The sequence below is a fragment of the Globicephala melas genome, chromosome 6 (genome assembly GCF_963455315.2).
Source record: "Globicephala melas chromosome 6, mGloMel1.2, whole genome shotgun sequence".
Taxonomy (NCBI): Eukaryota; Metazoa; Chordata; class Mammalia; order Artiodactyla; family Delphinidae; genus Globicephala; species Globicephala melas.
The window spans coordinates 18,841,000-18,867,046 of NC_083319.1; the positions used below are offsets into that span (position 1 = coordinate 18,841,000).

Sequence of the window (26,047 nt, forward strand, 5' to 3'; positions counted from 1 at the left end):
GAGATTGTAGCAGGCATATTGGGTTCTTAAATCAGCCTAATTTGCCAGACAAATTAGATAATTAACAGAGATCTTCTTAAAGGGTTATTAGCAAAGTTAGAGCTGAACATGTGACAATTACATGTTTTCCTCATAAAACAGCCAACATGATGACTAGTAATTAACCTAGGAACTGACAGAGCATTATTTCTTCTGTTCCTTTCCCAAATGGAATTGTGCCACAATGACAAGGAAAGCCCAAGAGATGTTGATTTGTTCATATAATGTATTACTTTCATATATTTATTATTTATGCCATACCTTTGTCCAAAAACATCTATCTGGCACTCCAATGTTAATAACATCAGTATCAAGAAATCTTATTTATTTCTCATAATCTGTGGTGAGATGATTCCAAATAATGTCTCCTAGTTGTAGAGATAATATGTCTAGATGTTTTTTCTTAGAACAGGAGGTATAGATAATATTTTTATTAAACAGAAAGTAACTAGTGTTGAGCACATACACTGTGCCAGGCATGGGACTAAGTGACTTCTAATTATCTCATTTAATTCTTCCAAAAACCTTATGAGGTAGTTTTTATGAATCCCATTTTGTGGAGAACTCTGAAGCTTAGAGAAGGAAAATGATTGGAATCAGATTTATCTGATTTGCAAGGCTGTGTTCTTTCTTCTACGTCACAGTGCATATGCACACACACAAACACACGTATGTGTCGATTTGTATTTGTGCTGAAATTCTTCTGATTTGACATAAGGTAGAATATGTTGAACGATCCACTTAGTTGCGTTCTTCCAGGATCACACATCCAGAAGTCGCCACACACAGGCCACACCATGTTAATTTGTGATCCTTCCAAAATACCTAAATGTGTTGGTGAGACAAGTAAGTTGTCCCTTTTTCCCTAATAAAATGTCAAGTTTTTTTACCCAAGTTTACAAAGGGAGTCCCATAGTGCAGTAGCTAATGAAGCATGTCTCAAGATGGCTTTGCCCTAATGAGACAGATTTTAGGGACCATTCTCAATATAGATAAGGTACTGCCAGAGCTGAGGATATCACCAAATTCTTGTTACAAAACAAAACTTTTATATTCGGGGTTTATATTTCCATCCCCAGGTATAGACAGACCAAACATTCCCAGTATATACTCTCTTTCTGAGGGAGTTTACAAGTAACAATTGTATGTATTTAAGGTGTACATAATGGTTTGACATATATATGCATAGTGAAATGCTTACTACAGTCAAGCTAATGAACATATCTCCCCACTTAGTTACCCCTTTTTCCCCTTTTTTATGCATAGAGCATCTGAAATACACTCTCTTAGAAAATCTCCAATATTAAGTTTATTATTATCTATAGTCATCATGCTGTATATTAAATATTTATACTTATTCGTCCTACACAGCTGCAAATTTGTACTCTTTGACCAATATCTCCCTATTTCCCCCAACTCTCTGTCGTTGGTAACCACCGTTCTACTCTCTGCTTCTATGTATTTGACTTTTTATGTTCTACGTATAAGTGAGATCATGCAGTTTTTTCTTTCTTTGTCTGGCTTATTTCAGTTAGCATGATGTCCTCCAGATTCATCTGTGTTGTCACAAATCGCAGGATTTCCTTCTTTCTACAGCCTGAATAATATCCTATTCTAGCTAGCTAGCTACCCAGATACAAATATTACATTTTCTTTATCCATTCATCTGTGAAGGTACACTTAGATTGTTTCCATATCTCGGCTACTGTGAATAATGCTACAATTAAAATGGAAGTGCAGATATTTCTTCAATATAGTGATTTTATTTCCTTTGGATATATACCCAGAAGTGGGATTGCCGGATCATATGGTAGTTCTATTTTTAAGTTTTTGAGGAAACCTATACTTTTTCTTTTATTTATTTTTATTTATTTTTATTTTTTCCCTATATTTTCATAATGGTTGTACCAATTTATATTCCTGCCAACAGTGTACAAGAGTTCCCTTTTCTCCACATCCTCACCAACACTTGTTATCCTTTGTCTCTTTGACAATAATCAGCCTAACAGGTATCTCATTGTCATTTTGATTTGCATTTCCCTGATGGTTAGTGAGCATCTTTTCATATACCTATCGGCCATTTGTATGTATTCTTTGGAAAAATATCTATTCAAGTACTTTGCCCCCTTTTTTTGTTGTTGTTTGGTTTTATAGATTTATTTTCAAAGGGCAAAAACACTTAAGACGATTTAAGTACAAGTCTAAACAGAATTACTCTGTCAGGGTCAGCAATGATGTAGAAATGTGTTCTCACTTCCAGACACGCACCAGCATCTCCTGAGTTGTTCTCTCAATGAAGAAAAGGGGTCTGAAACCCACAGCCAACATCATCTCGATGGTGAAAAACTGAAAGCATCTCCTCTAAGATCAGGGACAAGACAAGGTTGTCCACTCTTGCCACTATTATTCAACATAGTTTTGGAAATTTTAGCCACAGCAATCAGAGAAGAAAAAGAAGTAAAAGGAATCCAAATTGGAAAAGAAGAAGTAAAGCTATCACTGTTTGCAGATGACATGATACTATACATAGAGAATCCTAAAGATGCTACCAGAAAACTACTAGAGCTAATCAATGAATTTGGTAAAGTAGCAGGATACAAAACTAATGAAAGAAATCTCTTGCATTCCTATACATGAATGATGAAAAATCTGAAAGAGACATTAAGGAAACACTCCCATTTACCATTTCAACAAAAAGAACAAAATACCTAGGAATAAACCTAACTATAAGACCCTGATGAAAGAAATTAAAGATGATACAAACAGATGGAGAGATATACCATGTTCTTGGATTGGAAGAAGGAACATTGTGAAAATGACTATACCACCCAAAGCAATCTACAGATTCAATGCAATCCCTATCAAACTACCAATGGTATTCTTCATAGAACTATAACAAAAAATTTCACAATTTGTATGGAAACGCAAAAGACCCCGAATAGCCAAAGCAATCTTGAGAAAGAAAAATGGAGCTGGAGAAATCAGGCTCCCTGACTTCAGACTATACTACAAAGCTACAGGAATCAAGACAGTATGGTACTGGCACAAAAACAGAAATATAGATCAATGGAACAGGATAGACAGCCCAGGGATAAACCCACACACATATGGTCACTTTATCTTTGATAAAGGAGGCAAGAATATGCAATGGAGAAAAGACAGCCTCTTCAATAAGTGGTGCTGGGAAAAGTGCACAGCTACATGTAAAAGAATGAAATTAGAACACTCCCTAACACCATACACAAAAATAAACTCAAAATGGATTAAAGAGCTAAATATAAGGCCAGACACTATAAAACTCTTAGAGGAAAGCATAGGCCGAACACTCCATGACATCAATCACAGCAAGATCCTTTTTGACCCACCTCCTAGAGAAATGGAAATAAAAATAAACAAATGGGACCTAATGAAACTTAAAAGCTTTTGCACAGCAAAGGAAAATATAAACAAGACGAAAAGACAACCCTCAGAATGGGAGAAAATATTTGCAAATGAAGCAAGTGACAAAGGATTAATTTCCAAAATTTATAAGCAGCTCATGCAGCTCAATATCAAAAAAAGAAACAACCCAATCAAAAAATGGACAGAAGACCTAAATAGACATTTCTCCAAAGAAGATATGCAGATTGCCAGCAAACACATGAAAGGATGCTCAACATCACTAATCATTAGAGGAATGCACATCAAAACTACAATGAGGTATCATCTCACACCAGTCAGAATTGCCATCATCAAAAAATCTACAAACAATAAATGCTGGAGAGGGTGTGGAGAAAAGGGAACCCTCTTGCACTGTTGCTGGGAATGTAAATTGATAAAGCCACTATGGAAAACAGTATGGCGGTTCCTTAAAAAACTAAAAGTAGAACTACCATATGACCTAGCAATCCCACTACTGGGCATAAACCCTGAGAAAACCATAATTCAAAAAAAGTAATGTACCACAATGTTCATTGCAGCTCTGTTTACAATAGCAAGAACGTGGAAGCAACCTAAGTGTCCATCAACAGATGAATGGATAAAGAAGATCCATATATACAATGGAATATTACTCAGCCATAAAAAGAAATGAAATTGAGTTATTTGTAGTGAGGTGGATGGACCTAGAGTCTGTCATACAGAGTGAAGTAAGTCAGAAAGAGAAAAATAAATACCATATGCTAACACATATATATGGAATTAAAAAAAATTTTTTTAAGTGATTCTGAAGAACCTAGGGGCAGGACAGGAATAAAGATGCAGACATAGAGAATGGACTTGAGGACACGGGGAGGGGAAGGGTAAACTGGGACAAAGTGAGAGAGTGGCATGGACATATATATACTACCAAATGTAAAATAGGTAGCTGGTGGGAAGCAGCTGCATAGCACAGGGAGATCAGCTCGGTGCCTGGTGACCACCTAGGGGGTGGGATAGGGAGGGTGGGAAGGAGACACAAGAGGGAGTAGATATGGGGATATATGTATATGTATAGCTGATTCACTCTGTTATAAAGCAGAAACTAACACACCATTGTAAAGCAGTTATACTCCAATAAAGATGTTAAAAAAAGGGGGGTCTGATATTTTATTCATATGCATCCTTCTTATCTGCAATGTAATCTACAATTTCTTGTGGGCACATTAACTTCTCTGCATCTACATCAAGAATTTCAAACCCAAATTCATGTTCCATGGCCATTATAATCTCCACTCGGTCCAAACTGTCTAAGCCCAGATCTTTCATAAAATGGGAATTTACTGAGAGCCTTTCTGGGTCAATCTTGTCATAGAGTTTCAAGACGTAGAGGACAGGGTTCTTGATTCCCTCTAATGTCAAAGGAGTGCCTCACTATAGTGGGGGCACAGCTGTGTAACTCCAACTGGAAACTGCACAAGCAGTGAGGCCAACTGCGGAGCCCCAGGCCTCCTCTGGGCCCCCGTGGGGAAAAGGGTAGTGCTGAGTGGCTGGGCCATGGCCAGCATGAGCAGCCTGGGCAGCAGCACAAAGGCCGCAGGCAGTCGGTGGACACAGGCGCAAAGGACACTAGCTGCCCTGACTATGCCGACCCAGGATGCCCACTTTTTAATTGTGTTGTTTTTTGCTATTGAGTTGTATGAGTTTCTTATATATTTTGAATATTAATCCCTTTTCAGATATACGGTTTGCAAATATTTTCTCCCAATCATCATTGCCTTTTCATTTATTGATTTTTTTCCTTTTCTGTGCAGAACCTTTTTAGTTTGATAGAGTCCCATTTGTTTATTTTTCCTTTTGTTATGTAAGCATTTGATGTCATATCCAGAAAATCATTGCCAAGACCAGTATAAGGAGCTTTTATCCTATGTTTTCTTCTAGAAGTTTTATGATTCCAGGTCTTATATTTTCTTTAATCCATTTTGAGTTGGTTTTTGCTCATGGTGTAAGATAAGGGGCCAATTTCATTCTTCTGCACATGTGTATACACTTTGCTCAGCACTATTTATTGAAGGCTATCCTTTTGTCATTGTATACTTTTGGTACCTTTGTTGAAAATTAGTTGACTGTATATGCACAGGTTTATTTCTGGGCTCTTGATTCTCTTCCATTGGTCTATGTGTCTGTTTTTATGACAGTACCATACTATTTTGATTACTATAACTTAGTAATGTAATTTGAAATCAGGAAGTGTGATGCTTCCAACTCTATTCTTCTTTCACAAGATTAATTTGGCTATTTGGAGACTTCTATGGTCCTATATAAATTTTAGAATTTTTTTTTTTTTATTTCTGTGAAAGATGCAATTGGAATTATGGTAGTAATCACATTGAATCTTTATATCTCTTTGGGTAGTATAAATTTTTTAACAATATTAATCCTTCCAATACATGAAAGTAGGATATCTTTCCATTTATTTGTGACTTCGTCAATTTCTTTCCTCAGTGTTCATAGTTTTCATTGTACATATCTTTCACATCCTTGATTAAATTCATTCCTAAGTATATTATTCTTTTTGATGCTGTTGTTAATTTTAGCATGATGTGTCTCATTGTATGGTCTAGTTGTGAATCCCTCTAAATAACATGGAGAAGAAATGATAAAGAATGACTTGAATCTTAACCATTTTCTTAGGTTGCCTTTATAATTCTTCCTCCAGGAACCCTTCCATCTGCAAGCTGGATATGATTTCTTTTTCCTCTGAATTCTGTTTTGTTAGAACAGTGTTGCTCTGACGTTCATGTGCCTTTGAATTACCTGGAAAATGTGTTAAAATGCAGCAGATCTAGGGTGGGATCTCTGATTCTCCATTGCTATAAAGCTCCCAGGTGATGCTGATATTGCTGGTCCATAAACCACCCACTGAGTATAGCAAGAGTTTTTGGAGCACTGGCCACTTCTTGCCTGTATTACAATTACTTGTTTGTGCGTCTGACTTCCTCAGTTGGATTGTAGTAATTTTATTGATGATCTGATTGTAGCTTCTACAGTTACTTCTCAAGAATTTCTCTAACCAATCTAAACAGACATTCGGTGACTCTCTATCACCTAAGCTTGTTTTAATCGCCTAACAGGACTTATCCCCTTTGTTTGTCTACTCCCTTTATTATAAAGTAAGAGCGTGATCCTTTCAGCTGGAACACAAGCATATTACCTGGCATAGAGTCGGTACTTGGTAAATATGGTTTATGGAAGTGATGAGCAAACTTCTTTTTCTTACTTCCAAGTTCATCTCCCTTATATATAATGGCAGATACAACCACAATGGAGTAACTGTGATGGCTTTCTGTATTAAAGTTCATCATTTTCTGTAATTCATAGGCACTATAGGAAGGCAGTTAGACTGAATTGAAGGTTGCTAACAAGACAGTTTTAAACAAAAAGCCTTTGTGTATCAGTGTGAGTGTGTGTAAGTATAAAATATATATAATATAAAAATATAAAATAAATAATACATGTTTTCCTTTTCCCAGTTGGGTCCCTATTCCACCTTCCCACCTGTGATTTTTTTTTTTTTTTTTTTTTTTTTTGAGATTCTTGATTAGAATCAGGTAAAGAACAATCTCTTTCCTGGGCAGCAAAAACCCAGTATTGATTTTTCTTTATTGACCAATCATACATTGCAGTATAAATATTTATGATGGTGGCACATAATAAAAAAATAAGTTAAATACCACAGAGAAAAATGAAATGTAAATGGGAAAGGATTTCTCGTGGGTAATACATCACTTTATAATCTTACGTTACTCTGAGAAGCACCCAAAGGCTTTCGAGGATCAATGCTCAGATTACAAGACCTCCATCATCACAAACAGACATTTGCAATTTGGTCTCGTGTCCTCTTGGGGATCACTCACATCAGGTTTATTTGGCGATTTAGCAAGTGAAATACAATATATATGCAAAACGCTTCTAAAGTGGCCAGGTGTTTAAATGGAACTCTTCTAATGTCTTGGAGCATTTTTGTAGATTCCCCCAAATGTCAGAGTTGAAAGGAGCCATGGAGATGATTATTCCAAGCCTCTCATTTTATGGTGAGAGGAACTGAGGTGCAGAGAGGAAAAAAGCTGGCCTCAGGTCACACAGCATGCTGCTAGATGAACAAAAATTTCACGCAGCTCCTACTTCAGCTGTTTCTCCCGATCGTGTCTCCTCCATTAATTCTGGAGAAGGAAGGTTTGGCGAAGGTAGGCAGGGATGCAGTAGGAGTCGAGTGTGGGCAGGTCAGCTTAAATACTCAGCCAGACAATTTTAAAATCTCAAAGGACACAGCAAGCAGCAGCTCATTCTCTTCTGGAATTATTACTGACTTGGTTAGAATTTATGGAGACAGCCATTTCTTTTGACATCAGTTTCTCTTTTATTTACCTCAGAAGGATGGTGAGTGATACTGAAAGGTTTTGAGGTCAAAAAGGTCCTTAAGTGTTAGTGACAAAGATCTTTAAGGAAAGGTGAATCCTCCCCAACACCCTCTTCCCCATTCTTCAGTCTTCTTGAGGCAAGTAGCTTCCATTTTTGTAGACACAGATCATTTTTTGATAATTCAGAATGCTGGAAGATGGGAAACCCCAATAAATAGCATGGACAGAATTAGAGATAATTAACATACAAGGTGTGTGTGTGTTTGAATGTGAACAATATTAGTAAAATGAAATTTATTTTGTACAGCTAAAACTAAACTATGCATTTATCTTCTATACTACAATTTATAGGAAAGAGAAAAAGAGCATAGGATTTTCAGTCTGTACCTTTGCCCTTCTTATTAACCTTCAGTCTCTTCACAGTGATTGTAGTAGGAGGTGTACAATGTCTCTCTTTGTCATTAACCACCCAGGCACACTTACTGAATAGGACTCCCAAACTGCAAATGGGTATGAAAAGACCTCAGTGAGAGAACACTAAGGATCAGACATACATCTAGTCTGGGTAGATATTTCAACCTCCTTATTCAAAACTGCTGTATTTGTCCTCAGATAGAAATGCCTTTTCAGTGAAATATATGTGTGTGTGTGTGTGTGTGTGTGTGTGTGTGTGTGTGTGTATATATATACGTATATATACACATATATGTACGTATATGTATGTTTTTTGGTTTTTGTTTTAAGGAAAGGACAGGAGGAAGTAACAGCTGCTTTCATGCATTGAAAATGCAGCTATTCAGAGTAACTTGAGTATTCATACCAGATCAGCGATCCGATGCAGTTTGAGATTTGACAGAATTCCCTCAATAGCTCTAAAACCAGAGTCCGGATGATGAGAAGGGTACCTGATGTTTGAATTGCCTCTGTAACTACATTTTTTAGCTCTTTCAAATTGCTGCTTGCTAATATTTACAGTTCTCTGCAGCCATAATGTACCACCACGGGATTTGGGAGGAGATCAAAGAAGCAGGAAAGAAATTGCTATTCCCAAATTCTTACCAGTAAAAGATCGGTGCATGTCAAGTAGCTTTTAATGTCCACAAACCCAGTTCAGTATATACACAAGGCCATCTCCATTAGCAAAGCCTACACTTTCTTCATCTAAAATCTGTTTAACTCCAAAGAGGAAAGAAACTCTGCTGTGAATCTTAATAGTCCTAGACATTAGCCTTCAAAGGAACTTCTTAACTTTTCAATTCCTTTTCACATTGGTTACAAGATATAAGTGTGCCTTTTGTTAAGAAAACTTGCTCTACATAAACCCCTACTTTTACTTAAATAATTGAGGTAGGTGCAGGAAAATAGAATATCTCAAAGGAAGGATTCTTCACTTCTGAAATAAGTCTTGACAAGGTGCAGAACAGCATGGATCGCACATGTTACCTCTTATCTAAGATCCACATATGCACATACATAAAAATAGAAGAATAAGCAAATTAAAGCAGTTATCTATAGGGAGGAGGAGGGAGACAGGTAAAGGTTAAAATAAAATCTAACTGAATATATCTGAATATATATCTGAATATATCTCATTTTGTAAACAGGACTTTGGAGCCATGTAAATATTTTAAATATTTTTTTTTAAATCAGAAATAAAAATGGCAATCCATAAAAATCAAATAACAATCCACCAAAAAGTAAAATGTAACAAATGGATCTGTGTGTTAAGTCAGTGACTTAGCTACACATGGAAGACTCATTTTAATTGACTATAAATAGGATAATGTGGTAACATATACCAAGGAGAACATGAACTGCCAAAACAGTCTTGCTTGCAACAATGATATTGATAGTAATAATATTGGCCTCCTTATTCCAATACTATTATCTTATAGTTGTGTAAAGCAAGTAAGTATTTAAAAATCAATATTTTTTCAGCAGATGAGATAAAAATTTAAAATCAAGATGTTAACCAAACCACAAATTGTCTACATGTGGTTGGAAATAGAAAAATATTTTCTCTTAAAAATATATATATTTCCTAGCTCTGTCCACTGAAAATACTGAGAAGCGATGTCCGATCCATAATGACTAGCAGTGACGATCCCTGTTAGTTCCCAGATGGTGTTGTTTCAAAATGCGATTTCCCACCAAAAAAAGAAAAAGTGTACCTTGGAGAAATAATTAATTCCCCAGGTCTCGGGTCAGGAACATGAGAGGAGCCTGGGACATCTTATCACACTAGATGGGTAGGATGGGGGTGGGTGGGAGGGAGGTCCAAGATGGAGGGGATAGAGGTATACATAGAGCTGATTCACTTCATTGTAAAGCAGAAACTAACACAACATTGTAAAGCAATTATACTCCAATTAAAAAAAAAAAAGTAGGTCTATCAATGAATGACATTGGATCAAAAGAACTCATGAGCTGCCATTGGCCAAAAATAGAACATTTGGGCCACAAAGAGAATAATAAATGAAGTAGATTTAAACATATAAAATATTTTATAATCCATGAGCTCATAAAGATATTTTTAAACAAAAATCCCAAACTCTCATTTATTACCTTTATAAGTGTCAGCTTACTCTGAAAACTGTTAAACATGGGGAAAGAATCAAGCATTAATGTATCTTTCCTATAAGAACTGTACCTCACGTATCCAAATAATGTGAAAAGAAAAGCTTTCTTTATAGACCATGTACAGCTATTAAACACAGGAGTAAAAAGAAATCAACGTTTTAGCACCTTTCGTGAAATGATGAACGATCATCAATGGATTCTCAAACCTTAGGTAAAAAGCTGATCAGGAAGTTTAAAATAGATGGATCCAGCTGAAAACACCTGAACGTACTGATCACTCTTAACATCACTGGAAGAGACATTATCAGACATTAATTTTCTTCTGATGTGATGCAACAGAAACTATAGAATACCTCCATAAAGTATTCTTGCCTAAGAATTAAAGTAAAACTTATTAGTTCATAGAAAATACAGGACCAGGGTAAGATGAAGCAAGAGTGCAGTCTAAAAATCCAGAATAAGGAAAATTCTGTGGGAGCAAAGTGCGAGTTTCTTCAACAAATAAGTTATACACAGGCTCACATGTATGGGCACACACGTACACACAGAGGGATGGGGAAACTGTAAATTAAAATAAATTCAAGAAACATATTAATATTAATTGTTTTAGGTATTGTTTGGATCTTGCTTTGAAAAACTATGGTAAAATGATATTTATTAAACAATTAGGGAAATTTGAACATTGTGTATTTAGTAATGTTAAGGGGGAAATTGGTGTAATCTTAATATCATGGTTATATTTTTAAAAACTGTTCTTAACTTTAGACATACATAAGTATTTTTGTGTGAGATATATAGTATATTAGCAATATTCTAAAACTTGTTAAAGCTGAGAACTCTTTATACTAATCTTTCAATTTGTGTATATATTTGACTATTTCCATGATAAAAAGTTTTTAAAATGCTAAAATAGGACTTAACACAGATTCTTTAAAATATTAAACTACTTTAGGATATTAGTACATTTTTGAAAGCAAATGAGAGAAACCCACTCAAACTAGTTTAACGGGGGGCGGGGGGAAGGAAATATATGTGTTTATATTCCTGAAAATTCCGGAGATGGAGCTGTCTCAGAAACTCTGAAGATTCAAATGTCTAGATGTTCCATTTCTTCCCCTTCTCTCTCCCCATCTCCCTCTTCCCTGCCCGCAGTATCTCCATCCCTCCTGTGCAGCTCATCCCCTTTCTCTCCTCTAGACTCCACCTCGTACAAGTATTACACAATCCTAGTTCAGCCACCCCTGGAAAAAAAGAGAGGAGCTCTCTCCCAGTGAAGGTCTTATTGGTTTCTGGTACAGAGAGTTGAGTTGACTTGATCACACTCCCCAGTCACGGCTCAATTGCCTCTAGTCCATTTAAGGACCCTCACTAGTTTACTTTATCCTAATTTATATCTCTTTCATCCCTAATCCCTACTAGCATTTATGTCCCCTGATCCTCAGCAAAAATACTGATTCAAAGTTTTAGTTATGTATCCTTCTGTTTATGAGTAACTTTATAAAATACTTATTGTGGTTTTGAATGCATATATACATGGCTGTATATCTCATCTGAAACTAATCTTTTTTGCCTTTAAAACTATATATTTTTAAAAAATAACTAATTTTATTGGGGTCTGTTTACATACGGTAAAACACACAGATCTTAAGCATATAGTTAAATAAGTTTGACAAATGTATATTTCCATGTAATGGACACGCTGATCAAAATATAGAACCTTTCCATCTCCCCAGAAAGTTTCCTTCTGTCCCTTTATAGTAAATCCCCAGTTAGATGCAACCACTGTTCTGATTTCTATCACCAAAAATTATTTTGCATGTTCAGTGAACTTCATAAGCATGGAATCATAAAGTATGTACCCTCTTCTGTCTGGCTTTTTTTATTCAACTTACTATCTGTGAGATCCATCCAAGTTTTGGCATATATTAGTACTTCTAAAATTATTTTACTGCTAACTCATATTCCACAATAAGAATATAACAATATGTTTTAAAGATAAGTATGTGTGTATCTAGTCATTTGCTTCTCGCTGCTTCACAGTATTCTGCAATATGCATCTTCCATATTTGACTCGTCCAGTCCCCTGGTCATGAACTCTTAGGTTGTCTTCCATAAACTGCTAGCCCAAATAATGCTGTGACAACCAACCTTGAGTGTATTCCCTTTGAGAGCTGTGTGATAGTTCTCTGGAGCTTATAAGCATCCTTAATTTCATTAAGAACTGTTGCACTGTAGAATGCTCACATCAGTTTACATTCCCTTCATCAGTGTTCACAGGCACCGTTTCCCAATATGATGGCCGTGTATAGCATCACAGTAAGGTTAAGTAATGTTAACCAGCTTTCAATATTTAGAGCAGCGCTTTCCAATAGAAAGTTCTGTGATGATGGAAATAGTCTGTATCTTCATTGTCCAAAACAGTAGCTCCTAGCTACACATGGTTATTGAGCCCTTGAAATGTAGCTAGTGTGACTGAGGAGCTTCATTTTCAACTTTATGAAATTGTAATTAATTTAAATGTAAATTAAATAGCCACATGTGGCTAGTGGGTACCATATTGAACAGTGCGGATTTAGAGTCGACCAGGGTGATGAGACTCAGTTTCTGAGTCTAGTTGGAAGTCCCTGGAAAGGGATTCAAGGGAATGACATGGTACAATTTGTGTCTTAGAAAGATCATTCCAGCTGTGGGAAGGCATAGGTGGAATGGGATTCAATAGAAGTCAGGAAATATTGGTTGGGATGATAGTATAGTGACCTTAGCTTAAAAAGATGGTGGCTTATGTAAGAGCAGTGGAGACTGAGAGAACAGAGAGAATCAAGAGCTTAGGTGGAAGCACCGACCGGACTTGGAAACTGACTTGAAATAGCAGATTCAAAAAAAAAAAAGGAATAAGCAGCAAATTTCAGGTTCCTTGCATACACAATAAGGTACATGGCTGTACATAGTTTCTGATGAAGAAGGTCCCAGAAAATTCACATGGAAAATCACCCATCGGCCAGGAGTGGTGACGGAAATTTAGTCAAGGTCCTTTGAGTCATGGGAAGATTGCGTGGAGCCAGATTGTCTCCAGGTCTGGGACCCCATCTGTTACTGCTCTGGTTTCACCAAGGCTGATGCCCAAGGTCACCTGGATCCATCCCATACCATCTTTTGCTCAGTCATAGGCTGACAGAGTTCAGCACAAGAGGAATGAAACGACCTGGAGAAATCTGTAAATATCTGGAAGCTCTGAGGTTGACACAGAAGGAAAAGTCTGGGAACTGATATGCATCCATTGTTTAATGTTGCAGGCAATTAGAGATCACAGGAGCAGCTGCTATGGTTAAACTGTTAAAAACTCCAAAGTAAGTGAAACAGAACATATGGGATAGGTTTTATCTCCAAAATACTGCTTTGAGGATAATATTGACATAATTTGCCTATCACATTTTCCCCCTTTGAAATGATTTGTATAACATTTCCTAGAAATAGGCTCCATATGTGTGTTAGCAATTGGTGGAAGAAACTCAAGCTCATTGAAGGAGAGCCAGCTACGAGAGGAGTCATGAATCTACCACTGGAGCCAGGCAGTGTTTCTCTTCCTGGAAAAAGTAGATTGTCAACCTTACAGAAAGTCAGTAAAGGGAAAAGGAGCTAGGAAATGGACAGTCAACGAGTCCTTTCTGTGTGCTAACCACTGTATGATAATACTTCCTAGGTATTTATTAACAGCTCCATTTTATAGATCTGAAAACAGAGACTTAAACAGAGGAGGCAGTTTGCTCAAAGTCAGACAGATAGAGAGCGCCAGATCTGGAATCCAGACCAGCCTTATTTGACTAAAAAATAAACTTTAGACAAAAGATCTGCCTCTGGATCTGGACAAGCGTAGTGATTCCCAAAGTATTATCTCTGGACTCGGAGCATAGACCTCACCTGAGAATATTCTATGAATATGAATCAGTTCGGACCTACTGAATCAAAAATGCTGAGGGTGAAGCCCAGAAATCTGTTTGAACAAGCCCTCTGGGTAATTCTGATGCCCACTACTGCTTTGGAATCACCGGATAAGTTGGTATTTCATCAATTATATAAGAGGCAGTTACTCTGGAAGGTTACAGTCTGAGGAGGATGTATCTGGGAGGATACAAAGAAATATAACACATGTTTTCTACACAAAGAGTAATTTTAAAACTTTTGGGGAAACATACATTACTGAAACAACTCAGTTTAGTGGAAAGTATGCTAGGTAATTTTGAAAACTTGTTTCCAGTCCCAGATCTGATACTAATATGCAGGTTGGCTTTGGACAAATCATTTAACTGCTATGTATTTCCTTTTAATCCCAATTAAAATGATAATAGTGGTGGTGGTAATGGTACATTTTCAAGGCCCTTAAGCATTTATAATGCCTTTATTTTAGAGGTAGGCAGGACAGTGATTAGCCAAAAATGAAAGGTGTTTACTTAGAAAATCTCCAATATTCCTTACAGCTTGACTTTCTAGTAGACTTCTCATATTAGTACACCGAAAATATACAGAATAATAGATGGCTAAGTCAATGGTTCTCAAACATGATTGAACTTCAGAATCACCAAGGAGCTTAACAGAAAGTAAAAAACATCCAGGCCTCTCTCCCCAGAGCAATACAGTCTGCTCACATCCCTTATATGTGGCATATAGGGAGAGAAAGAGGTGATTAATGGCCTTTGGGTGATTCTAGCATGCTTCTAAAGTTGAGAATTATGGCTCTAAGTATTCAGTAAATCTAAATGAAGGAGAAGTCCAGGTGGTCAACAGTAATTTGGGTCTAGCCACCCATTTTCAGTGACTGTCCATCATCTATGGGGAAAATCTAGTTTACTTAGCCTGGAATTAAAAGTCTTCTATGCTTTACTTCCTGAGTACATTTCCTGCTTCTGTTCCATTAATCACTTCCATAAACCTTTGCTTTAGCCAAATGAGACTACTTGCTCTTCTCCAGCTATTCCTAGATGACACATCCTCTCTAGTTTTAATAGTTTTATTTCCTATGCCTGCTTTCGTCTATTGAAAGAATATCCTTCCTCCACAGCACAATTCATGTGTTGTATCCTTCATAAAGCCTTCCTTGTGTCGTCAACTGGTGAGCATCTCCCCTTCCTCTGATGGCATGTCCCATTCTGGACGCTGTATCTTTTTAGAATGTTGTCGACTGCACAGGTATAAACCAGCACTCTCCTGAACAAACTGTAATACATATTCACCTTAGTGCTAAAGGGAAAAATCAAAATACCAGACTCTTGAATCACAAGCATTATTTTGCATCTGAGTTACTTTTCAAATAGGCAACTCCATGTAAGGAGCTCTAGGGCAGGGCACAGAGGGATTTGTGTGTTTAACGATGGATGATCATTTCTTTAAAGCAAGAACAGTTGAAAACAACATAGAATATTGTCGACTGCAGAACAGAATGCCTTGTCTCAGATAGTTTCAATCATAAAGACGATGCACCTCAATCCTGAGTTAGGACAGCTGCAGGTCAGTTCATCGAATAGCTCAACAATATCATAAAAGACACAGGCCCTTTCCACCTTCCGCATCTTCCATCCTAGCTCTGGTTCCCTTGGTAAATCTAAAACAGCCACCACAGTTCTGTCACTTACAGACATGACTATGTCCAGTGGGTGAAAAGAGCTTTTGTTGACGTTGGTTTCTTTTTAAGAACAAGGGAATCTTTCCAAGAATCTGACCATCAGACTTTTTCTCATGTTTCACTGGCCAACATTATGTCACATGCTCATTCCTAAACCATTCACTGGCAAGGGGAGTGCAGTTTCTGGGACTGGCTCATTGAAGCACATGTTTAGTAGAAGGATTTCCTGAACAAAACTGGACTGCTCTTAGAAAGGAGGAGTCATGGGTGTTGATGAATGGTGCTTGACTAAGCTGCTAATCCTTCTCTGGAGCAAGTAAGCCCTTTCAATGTATATTACAGTTGTCTGTTCCCATGTTTAATCTCCTATTAAACTTAAGTCTCCTTGAGGACAGGTTTTTGTTTTATGTTTAAAGGCATGAGCTTTGGAGTCAGACAAACCTGGGTTGAAATTAATGTGACAAACTCATTCCAGTTTGCCCCAGACTTTCCTGATTTTAGCATCCAAAGTCACGTATCCAGAGAAACCCCTTAATCCCAGGTAAACCACGACAGTTGGTCACCCTAGCTGAAATCTCATCTCTACCATGTACTAGCTGCACAATCTGGAAGTCACTTATTTAATCCCTCCACGTTCCGTTCAAGAAGTACTCCCTGAATGCCCACCATGTGCCACACACTGTTTCAGAAAGTCCGCCTTGTTTTTCTGACCACCTTGGCACTAACTCTCTGCTTTCCCGCAATCGTGCTAAGGTTGCCCCGCGATTGCCTCGTGTGTGACCCTCTCTCTGCACTGCATCACTCAGAGATGATGTCAGAGGAAGCCTGGCCATCTGACGAATGGGGCTTGGGAAATCCCCAGCAGTTTTCAGACACTGTTTCTGGCTTGAAAAACAAAAACACCCGCAAAACAGCCAAGGGTCCCAATCTACTCAGGGAACATGCTGTCCTCTCCTGTTTGCAGGGCCATTTCTTGGACAAGCAGTGGCTCTGTTTGCTGGACTTTTGGCCCCGTGCAGTCACTGTGAGGCAAGGCACATCTCACACAAACAGGCCAGTGAAATGAGGTAATTGCGGCTTTCGATGAATGCTATTTCTGTCTCCTGGGCTATGCTGGCTGGGATGTGAAGAGCGAGAGCTAGTCTATCAGACATGTTACAGCTTCTCCTCACAGAGTGGAGATAGATAACCCAGGAGTGGGAAAGCCGCCTCCTGTTTCTCCTCCTAATGATGAGTGAACACTGCACACATGCACCATTTTCAAACAAGACCTGCTCCATGTTGGAAATCCCTTCCAAATGCCAGAACTTTTCCATTTGGGCATCGAGTCTGTCCTTAAGTGTGATTTAATAGAGCTGTACTGAACATACCATGTGCCAAGCATGTTATAGATGCCATTCATTTCCTCTTCACAAGGACCCTCAGAAACAGATACAATTAGTATCCGAGCTGTAGAGAGGAGCAAAGTATGACTCAGAATGATGAGGCCCCCTGTCACAGCACTAGCATGTGCAAGGCCAGCGTGAGCACGCAAGTCTACTCTTTCCATAGCTAGAGCTGTTCCACTGCACCACTGTTAATTTTAGCCATTTGTGTGGGATTTTTGTCCCCTGAAATGTATTTCATCCTTTCATGCTACTTCGAAATGGGAAATAGAATAACGAGATTTCTTTCTAACACTTTTCACGGCCACATTCTGTACCAGAGTACAGTGACGACTTCGACTGCTTGACCTAGAACCCAATTTTTTCACATTCGATTGTTTGTTTGTTTGGGCTGTGTTTTTTTGTTTTGTTTTTGTTCCTTTTATCTTCACTCAGGTATTCAGTTTCCTGCCACTTGTTGAGGTTGTTGATGGATCTACTCCTCAGATTCCCTTACCACCATTCCTCATTGAATGTTTAGTTTTGGTTGTTTTAATAAATCAACCAAAGAGTCACACAGAAGTAAGTTGTTATATAAAGTGTAAATAAGCTCTCCTCTGGAACCCAAGGGACTATTTTATGGTTAAAAGATGGAGACTTGGTTTAGTAGGCACTTTTGGTTATCTAGAGAAAGATGCTTCTGGTTAAGACTATTTGGTGAAACTATTATTCAACATAGTTTTGGAAGTTTTAGCCATGGCAATCGCAAACGAAAAAGAAATAAAAGGAATCCAAATCGGAAAAGAAGTAAAACTGTCACTGTTTGCAGATGACATACATAGAAAATCCTAAAGATGCCACCAGAAAACTACTAGAGCTAATCAATGAATTTGGTAAAGTAGCAGGATACAAAATTAATGCACAGAAGTCTCTTGCATTCCTATATACTAACAGCAAAAATTCAGAAAGAGAAATTAAGGAAACACTCCCATTTACCACTGCAACAAAAAGAATAAAATACCTAGGAATAAACCTACCTAAGGAGACAAAAGACCTGTATGCAGAAAACTCTAAGACACTGACGAAAGAAATTAAAGATGATACAAACAGATGGAGAAATATACCATGTTCTTGGATTGGAAGAACCAACATTGTGAAAATGACTATACTGCCCAAGGCAATCTACAGATTCAATGTAATCTCTGTCAAATTACCAGTGGTATTTTTCACAGAGCTACAACAAGAAATTTTACAGTTTGTATGGAAACACAAAAGACCCTGAATAGCCGAAGCAATCTTGAGAAAGAAAAACAGAGCTGGAGGAATCAGGCTCCGTGACTTCAGACTGTACTACAAAGCTACAGTAATCAAGACAGTATGGTACTCGCACGAAAACAGAAATATAGATCAATGGAACAGGATAGAAAGTCCAGAGATAAACCCACACACATATGGTCACCTTATCTCTGACAAAGGAGGCAAGAGTATACAATGGAGAAAAGACAGCCTCTTCAATAAGTGGTGCTGGGGAGACTGGACAACTACATGTAAAAGAATGAAATTAGAACACTCCCTAACACCATACACAAAAATAAACTCAAAATGGATTAAAGACCTAAAAGTAAGGCCAGACACTGTAAAACTCTTAGAGGAAAACATAGGCAGAACACTCTAGGACATAAATCACAGCAAGATCCTTTTTGACCCACCTCCCAGAGTAATGGAAATAAAAACAAAAATAAACAAATGGGGCCTAATGAAACTTAAAAGCCTTTGCACAGCAAAGGAAACCATAAACAAGAGGAAAAGACAACCCTCAGAATGGGAGAAAATATTTGCAAATGAAGCAACTGACAAAGGATTAATCTCTAAAATATACAAGCAGCTCATGCAGCTCGATATCAAAGAAACAAACAACCCAATCCAAAAATGGACAGAAGACCTAATTAGACATTTCTCCAAAGAAGATGTGCAGATTGCCAACAAACACATGAAAAGATGCTCGACATCACTAATCATGAGAGAAATGCAAATCAAAACTACAATGAGGTATCATCTCACACCAGTCAGAATGGCCGTCATCAAAAAATCTGCAAACAATAAATGCTGGAGAGAGTGTGGAGAAAAGGGAACCCTCTTGCACTGTTGGTGGGAATGTAAATTAATATAAGCACTATGGAGAACAGTATGGAGGTTCCTTAAAAAACTAAAAATAGAACTACCATATGACCCAGCAATCCCACTACTGGGCATATACTCTGAGAAAATCATAATTCAAAAAGATAAATGTACTCTAGTGTTCATTGCAGCACTATTTACAGGACATGGAAGCAACCTAAATGTCCATCAATAGATGAATGGATAAAGATGAGGCACATATATACAATGGAATATTACTCAGCCATAAAAAGAAATGAAATTGAGTTATTTGTAGTGAGGTGAATGGACCTAGAGTCTGTCATGCAGAGTGAAGTTAAGTCAGAAGGAGAAAAACAAATACTGTATGCTAACACATATATTATGGAATCTAAAAAAACGGTACTGATGAACCTAGTGGCAGGGCAGGAATAAAGACGCAGACATAGAGAATGGACTTGAGGACACAGTGAGGGAAGGGGAAGCTGGGCCGAAGTGAGAGAGTAGCACTGACATATATACACTGCCAAATGTAAAATAGACAGCTAGTGGGAAGCTGCTGCATAGCACAGGGAGATTAACTCAATGCTTTGTGACCACCTAGAGCGGTGGGATAGGGAGTGGGAGGGAGGCGCTAGAGGGAGGGGATATGGGGATATATGTGTACATATAGGTGATTCACTTTGTTATACAGCAGAAACTAACAACATTGTAAAGCAATTATACTCCAGTAAAGTTTTGAAAAAGAAGAATGTTTGGTGAAGAATGGGCTTTTTGGAATCAGCGTGCTAGAGCCAACTCCATCATATTCTAACTCAGAGAACTTCGGCATCCATTTAGCCTTCCAAGATTTAGTTTCCTTATCAGAAATATGGCAAATATGTATGTGGTTTTTGCACATATAACAAGATATAATGTATGAGGAAGAATTCAACAAAATGTCTGATGCCTTGTGCAAGCTCTGTCTATGACAGCTATGCCTTGTTATTGAGAATTGCTATTTATATCTTTATGTCAGCTACTCAGAGCCTTTCATTGCCTATCCATAGGTCATGCACTGTGTTAGAAATTGTTATTTTTGAATAAGTGAGATATTGTGCTTATAAATGTATGTGCATGTTCATAGCACCATTTCCATAAAGACATCCCATGCTCTTTCTCGTCCAAGGAGAGGTGGAGATGGCCATTGTGCCATCAGTTATGGTATCTGGATGACTTGAGTTCAAGCTTCAAGCTTCAGACATGCTCAGGATTTAGTCTCTGATCCTTTGCCACGTTGCTCTTTTCCCCTCACTTCTCTTCTCTCTTCTATTCCTCAGCTTCACTGGTTTTCCAATACTGAGCAATTTATGAATCTCTTTTATTTCCTGACTTTTTCTAACCATGTCCTCAGGGTCTCACCTTCCACTTCGAGGAGTTAATCAGGGTACTTTAATAGACAAACATTTCCCACCCCAGGAGGGATTTTCTTGCCAACTGTTTGGTTAATGTATATATTTCTTCCCTCTACAATTAGAAGGATGTACATAATTCAAGAGGTTACTAACTACCTGAGCCACATTAAGAGGCAGGTGGGGAAGTTAGAGAGGGCTTCACTAAGCATATATTATTTGAGCTATTTGAGCTGAACCTTGAAGGATGAGATAACCAGGTAGTCAGCCCTAGGTCACTGCTCCCCTCAGGGCTATTTCAGGCCGCAATGAGATAGACCCAATTAGGTGAGCTCCCAGCATGCTCAGAGGGAACATTCACCACCAGCAAGGACCATTAGAGTTAATAGAAGTTGCAGACTCAGTGAAGGGCTCATGAAGGGTGAGGAAGGGAGTGCTCCTGGATGTTTGCTCTGAGTTGGAAAACAGTGTTGTGTGTTCATTAAAACAACATCAAAACAAAAGATCCTCTGGGAAGTCCTGGTAACCAAGGTCATCAGTATTAAGAAAGCAGAGCCCTAGTCCCTGGGCAGATGTTCTGTCGTGAAAAAGCCTCATTTAGAAGTATTGATGAATTGATCTATATCGGGATTTTTTTGTCTGTTTTTTTAATGTTTAAAACACTGGTGGTATGTTTACATAATTGGAAGGAGGAGGCGGGAAATGGAAGGAAAGCCACATTATTCTCTTGGAAAGTGCTTTTGGATGAGCAAAACAAGGGCAAAACCTTGGCAAGGAGGGTTTTGGGAGTTTTGCTCATAGAAGCACCAGACTAGGAGAAGGTTTTATATTTGGAGAGGATATCAAAGTAAATCTCAAGAGGTATAGCAGCTAAGGATGGACATATTCCTGTAAGTCTGGCATTGTATCCGTGTCAGCCAAACAGCAGACGCTATGCCTCCTCAGGTCCAGATTCCCTCTTACCCACCCAGTCACCCACACTTGTAAACTTCTGTATCATCTTCAACTCCCCTCATCCCTCCCCACTCTCACGCTAATCTCCTAGTTCTTTATCTCTCCTAAATATGTCTTTATTCCGTTGAATTCACTCTCCCTAGTGCTATTACCGTGACACAAGTCACATTTATATTTTTGCTTTATTGCCCTGCTCATACCTTAAAGTTTGACTTGCATCCAGAAGATTCAAGCATCTTGTTAAATTGCAGATTCTGATTCAGTAGCTCTGGGATGAGGATTATGCATTTCTAAGAAACTCCCAAGTGATGTCTGTACTGTTGGTCGGAGAACTGCACTTAGAGTAGTGAGGCACTAGGGGCAGGACCAGGTCTTGAACCCTCCATAGCCCATGTTCCTACACTACCCCAGGCAACCTTCTAAAGGGTTTGGGGAGTAGACTTTTCTAGGGGACCCCAGAAGATGAAACAAGAGCTGCTGGATGGAATTAAAGCAAAATCTTGATTAACTGGAAGATGATTCTGACATCAAGAGCTGATGGACGATAATATGGGCTGTATTATGAGATGAGTACCCTTCATTATAAATATTCAAGCAAAGACCAAGGAGTATTTTCTAGCATTTTACTAAGAACATTTCAAACATAAAAGTAGCAGGGATAGCACATGCCTCTGTCCTGGATTCTAAAATTAGCATCTTACTATACTTGCTTTATCCCATAACCATTCATCCATTCATCCCTTTGTTTACCTGACAGTGCAGTGTTGTTTTTTATGCATTTCGAATTAAGTCGCAGACATCGATACACTTCCCTCTAAATATTCTAGCCTACATTCCTTTACTGAAGTTCAGTATTTGTTTCTTTTTCTGTGGGGTGAAATTCACATGCAGTGGGTGCGCAAATCTAAAGTGTACCATTTGATGAGGTTTGACAAATGCATATACCTGTGTGACCCGAACACCTATCAAGCTATAAAACAGAAAGACACCGAAAAGATTTCTCATACCACTCCACAGTCAGCCCTCACTTCTATCACCGTAAATGCAACCATTCTTCCAAATTGTTTTCACCATAGTTTAATTTTGCCTCTTCTAAGTTTTCACATCAGTGAGATTATAAAGTTCTCTTCTGTGTGAAGCTTCTTTCACAATAAATTTTTGAGTTGCACCTGTGTCATTACATGTATCTGTAATTTGCTCTTTCTCTTTTTTGCTGTTTCTAAAAATTTGAGATATATATAATATACCAAAACTTACCCTTTTAAAGTGTACAAATCAGTGGTTTTTAGTGTGTTATGCAACCGTCACCACTCTCTAATTCCAGAACATTTTCATTGCCACCAAAAGAAATCCTGCATACATCAACCATTACACCCAGTCCCCCTTTCCACCCCAGACTCTGGCAACTTTTATTCTACTTTACGTCTCTACGGATTTGCCTATTCTAGACATTTCATATAGTATTCTATTGTATGCACTTATCACAGTTTATTTTTCCATTATCCTGTTGACATAAACCTAGGCTGTTTCCAGTTTTGAGCTGTTTTGAATAAAGCTTTTATGAATATCCATGTAAAAGGTGTTTTGTGGACATATGTTTTCATTTTCTTGGGACAGTGCCTATGATTAGGATTCCTGGGGGACAGTATTAGGTGTATGTTTAGTTCTATAAGAAACTGCAACAAATATTTCCAAAGTGGTCCTACCATTTTATATTTCCATGAACATTGTATGAGCATTCCAGTTGCTCTACAGGCTCAGCCACCTGGTGTTGTCATTTTTTAAAAAAATTTGGGCTATTCTGGTGGGTCCAGCAATATTTAACAGGAATATAGTAGCAAGGATCCCTGTAGAATGAGGAGCCTGGACAAGAAGAATGTCTCCACAGAGCTCAGAGCTCCTGGGGATCCAATCCAGGTTACATGCATCCCTGTATTAGCTTTATATTGCTACCATAAAAAAATCTACCATGTACATAGTGAATTAAAACAGCACGTATTTATTATCTCACTGTCCTCTAGGCCAGGAATCTGGGTAGACTCAGCTGTTTCTCTGTCTCAGTTCTCACAAGGCTGAAATCAAGTTGCCAGCTGGCTTGGGCTCTTACCAGGAGGCTCCAAGGGAGAATTCATTTAGGTTGTCGGCAGAGTCCAGCTCCTTGAGGTTTTAGAGCTAAAGTTCCTATTTCCTTCCTGGCTGTCAGCTGGAGGCCACCTTTAGTTCTTCAGGGCCTCTTTTTAGCCCTCCCAGGTGGCCCCCTCCTTCACAGAAACTAGTCTCATACTTGCAATCTCTCTGACTTACCCTTCTGCTACCACTCTTCTGCTTCTAACTGGAGAAAGTTCTCTGCTTTGAAGAGCCCATGTCATTAAGGCCAACCTGGATAAATCAGGATAATCTTTCTACCTTAAAATCTGTAACCTTAATCACATCTACAAAGTCTCTTTTGCCATGTAAGGTAACATATTCACATGATCCAGGGATTAGGGCACGGACTTCTTTGGGGAGATGTTACTCTTCTACCACAGCTCCTTTAGGTGACTTATGCCCAGACCTCTGGTAGATGAAGAGGTTGGAATTTGGGGTTTCACTTCCCACAATCTGTTCCTGTTTCCCCCCCATCAACATTTTGTCAACTCTGATTAAGTGCTTCTGGCATTTTATGTGACCCAATCAAGAACAATTTAATATGGACTATTTCAATTTCACTTGGTAGTTATGAGAGTGCTACTTCATAAGATTGTTATAAGAATTCAATGGGTTAATCAATGCAAGTAAATGCATATGGGATAGTGCCTGCCACAAAGTAACTGCTCTATAAGCAGGAACTGTCATCTCAACTCTGCTAAGGAAACTTCATATGGGCAAGTCAAGTTGCCATTCCTCCCCAAGTCTTCCTTTGCATCACCACCCTTTTCCCTTTTCCCCTCTGCTCTCTGAGCTGAGACACAGACCTCTACATGCTGTATCAGTGAGGTCCCTTGCCCGTTGATGTTCACTTGGATTTGGCCACTGGGAAGAAGAGATAAGAGATTGAAGGGAAGGAGATGACTGAGACTGGGATTTTATTCTTCTGCTCCTTGTCAAGTCACATATGAGCAGTGGCTAGTCCTTCATCTAAAGCCCACAGCCCCTTTAAGAGGTCATCTCCTACAACAGTAGTCTGCTCTCTCTAGACTCCAGTAACACTGTTCCCTCTACTTGTCCCATCAGGCCTAAGGGTGCTAGTAGCTCCCCACTATTGCTAGCCTTGTGGTGCTGCACCATCTCTTGCTGGTTTCTCTGACCCTGGTCATGCCTTCATAAATCATCTCTTCATTAACCACTCCTGCATTATCCCTCTTATGTGTGCCAAGCTGATCCTGCCTGGAAAAAAATCGAGATGTATTGGATCATTTCTGTGGACCTTATCTATTTAGAATGTTGTAATTCCTTGGTTCTCAGAATGCATGAACTCTTTACAATTTGAAATTTATTGAGTGGTTAGTTTTGGTAGAAATGTTGAAGAACACAAAGAGGTAAAGACACACCAAGAGTCTTTGAGACTCTTGCTCTTTCAATAATTCTTTCAAAAATATTTAATTGTGAACATGCCAAGGAGAGATAAATGTCTTAGCCAGCTCTTAAGTCTTCTGATCACCTCCTTTAAAACAACCAATTTCCTTTTCCTCTGAAATATTATGTCAAAGAAAAAGAGACATATGATGAATATTTATATCCACCAGGTGCTTTAAACACATCTCTTCAACAATTCTTCCAGGAGCCCATAAGGGAAGGGATCACATCCTTTAATCAGATGAGGAAATTGAGGCTCATAGACATAAAATAACTTATTTTTCCAAATTCATAATGCTAGTGAGAATTCAGATTCAGCTCTCTTTTCCTCAGTTCTGCAGCCTTTCCTTTAACTAGGTTGTCTTTAAGTCCTCAGCTATTAGGAGGAGGATTCAGTGACCCTTGCCTTAAAATCATTGTTGATGTGCAAAATCAGCAAGGGACCATGCACACGGATGCAGTTAAGATGGTTTGAATAAATGAATGAATGATTGAAGCAATCAACGGATGAATGAGCAAACAAATTTTTGCAGGGGAGTTTCACTTTCGTAAAGAAGTCAGAAGCAGACACAGATTGATACAAAAGGTGGCCAA

At 38.3% G+C, this 26,047-nt stretch overlaps 1 pseudogene; it reads right to left on the reverse strand.

The window, feature by feature from the left end:
* Nucleotides 1-4,598: 4,598 nt before the first annotated feature.
* The window catches only part of LOC115854664 (acyl carrier protein, mitochondrial pseudogene), a 34,599-nt pseudogene continuing 13,150 nt past the window's right edge, over nt 4,599-26,047 (reverse strand).